We start from the raw sequence: 8,232 nt of genomic DNA, 5'->3' as shown, positions 1-8,232 counted from the left end.
TGCCAGCACCCAGGGATGGGGAGTCAGAGATTTAAAGGACTGTAGGTGGGCGTTCTCTGGGCAGAGAATTCTCTGGGTGGGTACCGAGGGGAAAGATAATGGCCTTAGAAAGTGGAATGTGGTCTTAGCAAGTGAAATATGGTCTAAGCCAGTGGTTCTCAACCTTCTGCCCCTTTAAATAAAGTTCCTCATGTTGTGACCCAACCATAAAATTATTTTCGTTGCTACTTCATAACTGTAATGTTGCTACTGTTATGAATCATAATGTAAATATCTGATATGCAGGATGGTCTTAGGCGAAAGGGTTGTTCGACTACCAAAGGGATCGCGACCCACAGGTTGAGAACCACTGGTAATAAGCAAAAGAGAATGTCAGTTGTGAAATGGTCTAAAGGTCAGTTCTCAGGAGAGGGGGTGTTGATTCAATTATTTGATCAAACCTAACACTTATTCTGTTTTTCAAATGACCCTGGTCTAACGTACTGACAGATAGCTCATGCAACTCCAGACTGAAATAAGATATTTCCTTGCATTTTATAACCAGAACTTTTTAGTTCACTGTTTTTCTTCTCCTGAACATTGAAGGATGTTAAAAATTGAGGAAAATGCAACCTTACAAAACATGAAAACTTCTAAATGTTAGAGAAGAGTATGATGTTATATTTTATTTCATAGTAAATGTAATTACTTAGTACTGTATCAAATGTGATGTTTTTCTAAATAGAAAGCCAGAGCCTAAGGAAACTCTATTTTGCCCCCCAAAATCTGCCATACTATTCATTGTTGATACAGAGTCTGAATGAAGGGCTCAGATGAAGAGGGAAAACGCATGTTAAATTCAGCTTTCTTGGCAACAGAAGAAAGTGCTATCTTTTTCTTCACACAAACCATTCCCATTAGAGCTCAAGATGTTCTTTTATTTCTAATTCTCAATTTTCCCCTTGGCCATTTATTTAGGATTAAATTAACTGCAATTTGGAAAATGTAGATGAAAAGTAATGTATTGAGTAGATACCACATCTTTCCTGAATAAAGCCTGTTCGACCTCTTTCACAGCCATTCATTGTGCTTGAAAGGGTTTAGTGTGTGAACTGTTGTACTGTCACTCTGCAGAGAAGTCTAGCAGCCAGAATTACTATGGAAACAGCAGAAAAAAAGGCAATTAACAAAATGGCTCTATTTTTTTCCTATTTTTTTTTTTTTTTTTACTGTTTAGATTTAGAGAGCATATTCCCCTTTTAAAACACACAGGCACTCACTCATAAGCATACACATGCAAACATGCACACATAATTAAAATAATTTGAAATTCTACTTAAATTTGGATTATTCTGTGGATGGAACTAGTGAATTTTTTTAAGAAATCATACTAATATAAAGTATTTATAAATGGTTCTCTCAACGTATCTCCCTTCCTCCACCCTTCAGTTTTTGTTCTTTTCAGACATCGAAATGACTCTTTGGAAAAAACCTTAGTTAAATAACTGTTAATGAACAGAATCTGTGATTTTAACCCTGCTACATTCATTAGACATTTAAGTAGTCTCTCTTACCATCTCTCCTATGACAGAAACAAAATGTAGGTCCAATAGTTCAACCAAAATGAGGCTCTCTTTAGATTTGTCAACCTTATTTTTTAGGTGAGAACATCAGGAAAAGCAGGTTATGTATGGCATTTATAGGTAAAATTTGTGACTGAAGGGTTAATAGAGCATAATGAGAAAATGTTTGATGTCACTATTAATACTAAAAACGCAATGCAATCCAAACTTTGTCAGGGAGGGGAGAGGATTGATAGCTGGTTAAAAAGGGTTAGGGGATTAAGAAAAAAAAAAAATCCAGAAAGACTCATGGCCAAAGATAAGAGTATGCTGATTTCCAGAGTGGTAGGTGGAGGTAGAAGAGAAGAAGGTAAAAGGAGGATAAATGGTGATGGAAGGAGACTTGACTTGGTGTGGTAAACACACAATCCAATATACAGATTATGTATTGTAGAGTTGTATACCTAAGATCTGTATAGTTTTATTAACCAATGTCACCCCAATAAATTAAATAAAAAAGAAAAATAATTTAAAAGTATATTTGTAAATAAGTAATATTATTGCACATTGTAAGCATCACCCTATCTAATAAAAGAGAAACATGCAAATTGACTATACCTCCACTACACACACAAGCCATGCCCACAAGCCATTCAGGATTTAATATGCAAATTAACCTAACCAAGATGGCGGAGGCCACTAAGATGAAGTGAGCAGGAGGCTTGGGTTGCCCCCAGAAATGGAGGAAGCCAAGCTTCCTGCTGCCTTGGCCTGCCCTGGGCTCCTCTCAAGGCTACAAAGTTTCAATTATAGAAGATAAATAAATACCAGATACTTGCTTCAGCCGCCCTGGCCTCCTGCTGAAAAGAAAAAAGAAAAAAAGGAGGAGCAGGGTGCTTGTGTCACCGGGGCCCGTGGCCAGCCTGCAAACAGCCATCAGCCCCTCGCCCAGGCTTTCTAGGCACCCCAGCGGGACTCCCACCCTGATCCAGAACACCCTTCAGTGCAAACCAACCTGCCCCCCCCCCCCCCCCGTGCACCAGGCTTCTATCCTATATAATAAAAGAATATTATGCAAATTGACCCTAACAGCAGAACAACTGGGAATGACTGGTCACTATGACACACACTGACGACCAGGGGGTAGACACTCAATATAGGAGCTGCTCCCTGGTGGTCAGTGCGCTCCCACAGGGGGAGCTCTGCTCAGCCACAAGCAAGGCTGCCGGCTGCCAGCACAGCAGTGGTGGCAGGAGCCTCTCCTGCCTCCTCAGCAGCACTAAGGATGTCTGACTGCAGCTTAGGCCTGCTCCCTACTGGCAAGTAGACATCCCCTGAGGACTCCTGGGCTGCCAGAGGGATGTCTGACTGCCAGCTTAGGCCCAATCCCTGGGGAGCAGTCCTAAGTCAGCAGGTGGACATACCCCAAGGGGTCCCAGACTGCAAGAGGGCACAAGCTGGGCTGAGAGACACCCCCCTGAGTTCACAAATTTTTGTGCACGAGGCCTCTAGTCTATATATCTACTTATATAAAAACCCTAGGTGATGTTCATCACTACTACCAGAACCACAACCAAGCATAAGGAAGTCAGTCCTGCAGGGGTTGTCTTGGCAACGGCCCTGCCCTCCCCCAAGCTGTTTCCCAGAGCTGTTTCCTGTAAGGTCAGGGTTTGAGGCAGGAACCTGCCCTGGGAGCATGGAGGCATCGCTTTATAAAGTGTGCCATGCCAGCACAGCCAAGGGTGAACGAGAGTGGGGGTGGCTGAAAGGCTTAGAAAATACAGCCAAGAGAATGAAAGCCGGGTCTTGGTGGGACACTGCTTCTCTGAGAGACAGCAACCATGCCCACAGCCATGCCTTTATTTTATAGCAGAAGCTATGAGGCAAAGTAAGGGTGTGACCAAGATGTTTACAACATTCTCCTGGGTTTCAATCCTACTCAACTACATGCACCTGAACTCTATGAAGCCTACATCACTCAGGCACGTGGGGCCACATTTTTGGACCATAGGTTCAAGCTTAAAACTACAGCTCTTGGCTATAATTGTGCTGGGAGGGCCCTGTCCTCCAAGCTGGGACTTGCACGTGGCAATGAGAGGACTGTGCCCTCTCATCAGTCCAAGGCTTGAACCTGTCCAAAACACTGTAGCGGCTCCCCACAATAAAGTTTTAATTCTGTTTCTTTGTTACTAATGTTGTGGCCCCACCCCATAACAAAGACACAATTTCCAGAGAATGAGGTCCAGGAATCAGGATTTCAAAAAGATTCCCAGGTGATTCTAATGTGTAGCCAAGGTTGAGAACCACTGCTATAGATAATATTAAAAATATATCTAAACATGCAATTCTTTGTCCAAAAAATGAGCATGTTCAAAAATTAAATGAAGAAAATTTGAATATACTCGATGGAGATTTTCACACATATTTGAGTGATGAGTCCATTGATTCCACAGATGATGCTGAAAAGGAAAATTTTCCCATCAAATTTCTTAGTAGTATTACTCCTTTGGGAATGCCCTGTCATAAATTAAAATTGAAAGTGGGTGCAATCATCATGCTATTGAGAAATCTCAAAGGTAAATGGGGTCTTTGTAATGGTACCAGATTTATTATCAAAAGATAGGAATAGATGAAATTAACTGAAAGGAAGAAAAATTAGAACTTCTGGATAATAGTAGATACTTGTTCCCCTCAGACCCTTCCTTGTCTAATATTGAACATTTTCTGTTCCTAATCAATGTTACTTGTTTAATATTATCACTTTTGTTCCTGGTATGTAAATGTTATACCAGGTGGCAGAAAAACAAAATTTAATACAAGCAGCAAAAATACTTGGATCATGGTAACTCAAAAATTAGAAATGATCTAAGATATTTTCAACAAGGACATACAGGATCTGACTTCCTCCCATTTACCTGCCTTTTATTTGGAATAATAATAATTCGACCTTAATTGCCATCTAAGGTTATGGTCTTGCCCCATCACCAGTGGTCCACCCTGTTCAGCAAGACATTATGACACCAAGACTTCCTAGGAATGAGCCTTCCTAGCACCATGGGACTCCAATATAAGGTTGGTCATCAATGCATCGTTTGGGTTTATTTATGACCTAAAGGGGGTGTGTGTGGACGAAAGGGGCCACATGCTAACCTGACAAGCTCAGGGAAGGCCTGCATGCAGTCTTGCAAACTCAAAGACCTAAAGTAACCAGAAAGGATGGTCTAGAATTAAATTTTAAGTAAAGGCAGTTATGGTGGGTAGTCATGTCCTAAGCCAGTATCTTCCCTGACAAGGCCAACCTTTACCTTAACTGAGATTATTATCTTTTTGCATCTACAAAAATGTATCATTGAAATGTTAGGGTAACTTGTAACTTCCCTTTTATCTGGACCCCTCAGGGCACAATCAAATGCCCTGGACATCAGGATAGACATAACAAATTCTTTCATTGTTATTGTTATCATGTTAATTGTTGACTGCTAACTATCCTATACCCATCTTAGTAAAAGAAGTATGTGGCTATCATTTTTCTTTTTTTCCAATCCCAGAGGTTTCCCCACTTTGCTTTCTCCTGCCTCTCTAATCTATCACCAATGGATTTCATGTAACCCACCTATATCTCCTCCTTTGATTGTAATGTATAAAAATAGCTGAAAACTGCCATTCTCTGGAGCATTATCCCAATTCGTTGAGATTCTGCTTCCAGGCGATTGTCAATAGTTTAGCTCAAATAAACTCACAAAATTTCTTTATAGGTTTGAATGCCTTTACATTAACACTAACTATAGTCTATACATTTAAATCCAAGAGTCACCTTTACTAAACAATGGTCAGCAAATGATTACCATATGATCACACCAAATCATGCCCAATAATTGGTTCTGTTGTGTGGAGTGACTTTCTGCAGAAGTTTACGGAGTGTCAGCTTATGTTCCAACTTGCAATACCCACAACCCAGCCATGTGCATTTGTTTATTTTGGTGACTGGTGAATGTATGCATTTACTAGACCTATTTAATATAAATTTAAAATCATGTATGCATAGTAAAAAACATTGTGGTAACCCTAACCTTAAAAGTACGCAGAAATGAAAAAGTTAATTTAACACCTAATAAAAAATTAGAAGTCATACAGGGGTTCTGAACATGGTTGTGGGAAGGTCTGGAGTAAGGTTTAGTGTGTGAGTGCGTGAGTGTATGAGAGGAAGAGTGTATGTGGGAGGGAATCTGTTTGTGGCAGTTTAGGGAGGCAACTTGGGAACTCCAGACAGAGGAACTGCCACTGCAGCATGTTGCTTGCCGGGGCAATTTTCTCCACTTAAGTGAAGAGCATCCCATTTTGAGGGAGCCACAGGGTCCTCTCTGGGAGGAGACTGTGGGTAGGCAATCTGCCCCAGCAACCCTAAGCCATGGACTGATGCTCGCAGTCCCACTGATGAGACCCAAAGTCCCTGGGTACACAGACCGGTCATACCAGCTCAGTTAGCTTGAACTATGCACCTTTGAAGACTGGCTGGCTGACTCCACTGACAGTGCCCAGGGCCTGTCCCACCATATTGATGAATGGGACACCCAGCCTGTTCAGCTTCCTACACAGCTGAGAAACAGGTTGCCCCACCTCATCAGAAGCAGAATCTCAGTTTTCCCCAACCCCTCTGTGGCTAACAGGGTACTCAGACAAACTGCTCTTTGGTAGTGGAGCACCAAGCTTGATCCAAGACAACAGTGAGGAGACCAAGCAATAGGCCAGCCTGCCTCCTCAGCATCAGAGTGCTCAGCCTGACACAATCCCGCTGTTAGAAGAATAACTGGCCTGCCACAACATAGACCTGTGAGGGGCACCCAGCCTGCCCCCTGCACCAGCATAGCAGCACCCAACTTGAACCTTCCCCCAGTAGCAGAGCTCCCAGCCTGTCCCACCACCCTGACATGGGCCCAGACTAGGAACAGGAACCTGCTCCCCAGAACCAGCATATCTGACCCAGTGCTCCTAGATGACTGGTCCCACTGCCTTGACATGGTGTGCCCAGCCCTGCCACTGTGACCCAATGCCCTCAGATGCACGGACCTGTCATTGTGGTCCAGTGTGTCTTACCCAGCACCCCTAGTCAAACAATCTCACTGTCTGACACTGCCTAGAAGACATGACCTGACACACCATGGAGGCACAAGACCTGCCACAGAGACCAGACATGCTTAACCTGGTGCCACCAGAAGATCAGATGCACCACCATGACCCAGTGTGAACAGTCACCTTTGAACACACATACCTACTGCCTTGATCCAGACTGTCTCACTCAGCTCACAAGACTACTGGGCTGCTCAAATAGGAAGACAAAGAAATAATACCCAAATCAAGGAACAGGAGGAGTCACCAAAAAAGGAACTAAATTAAATAGAGGCAAGCAAATGATTAGAAAAAATAATTTAAAGTAATGGTTATAATGAAACTCAAAGATCTGAGTGAGAACTATAAGCCACTTAATGATAATTATAAGGAGTTGAAGGGGAAATACACCAACTCAACATGAATAAGAATAAAGAGGAAACAAAGAATGACATAATTTTAGTAAAGAACATCCTCAAAGGATTCAACAGTAGACTAGAAGAAGCTGAGGACCAAATCAGCAAATTAAAAGACAAGGTAGAGAAAAACACCAAATTAGAGCAACAATTGAAAAAACAATAACAACAACAGTAAAAAGCAGGAGGAGAGTTTAAGGGAGCTTTGGGACAACATGAAATGAAACAACTTGCATAATAGAGTGCCAGAAGAAGAAGAAAAAGAAGCTGCATAAGGGATAAAGAACGCATTTGATGAAACAATGACTGAAAACTTCCCTGACCAAGAAAAAAGTCACACAAGTCCAGGAAACACAGAGAGTCCCAATCAAGATGAGCAAAACAAAAACAAAAACAAAAACAAAAAACAAACAAACAAACAAAAAAAACAAACCCACACCAAGACACATCATAATAAAAATGGCTAATGTTAATGACAAAGAAAGAATCTTGAAGGCTACAAGACAGAGACAGAAAGTTACCTACAAGGGAACTCTCATTAGACTATCAGCTGATTTCTAAATAGAAACACTCCAGGCTCGAAGGGAATGTACAAAGTCATGAAAAGCAAGGAATTGAATCCAATACTACTCTATCCAGCAAGGCTATAATTAAAAATTGAAGGTGAAATTAGAAGCTTCACTGACAAAAAAAAAATAAAATAAAGAAAAAAACACACGATGAAATACAAAGAGAGGGAAAATCACAAGCATAAAAAATAAAAATGACACCTGGCCAGCATGGGTCAGTGGTTGAGTATAGATCCATGAACCAGGAGGTCACAGTTCAATTTCTGGTCAGGGCACAACCCCGAATCACAGGCTTGATCCTCAGTGTGGGGCATGCAGGAGGTAGCCAATTAATGATTCTCTCTAATCATTGATTTTTCTATCTCTCTTTCCCTCTCCATTTCTCTCTGAAATCAATAGAAATATATTTTTTAAAAGAATAGAAATGGTAACAAATAAATATCTATCAATAATAACCTTAAATGTAAGTGGAGTCAATGCTCCAATAGACAGAATAGCTGAATAGATAAGAAAACGTGACCTACATATGTGCTGTCTAAAAGAGACCCACAACGTAACAAAAGACTCAACAGAATGAATGTAAAAAGATAGAAAAAACTT

This window comes from Myotis myotis, unplaced genomic scaffold (genome assembly GCF_014108235.1).
Source record: "Myotis myotis isolate mMyoMyo1 unplaced genomic scaffold, mMyoMyo1.p scaffold_m19_p_57, whole genome shotgun sequence".
In the NCBI taxonomy this organism is placed as follows: domain Eukaryota; kingdom Metazoa; phylum Chordata; class Mammalia; order Chiroptera; family Vespertilionidae; genus Myotis; species Myotis myotis.
The sequence above is the reverse complement of the archived record's forward strand: the minus strand, read 5'-3'. Positions refer to the sequence as shown.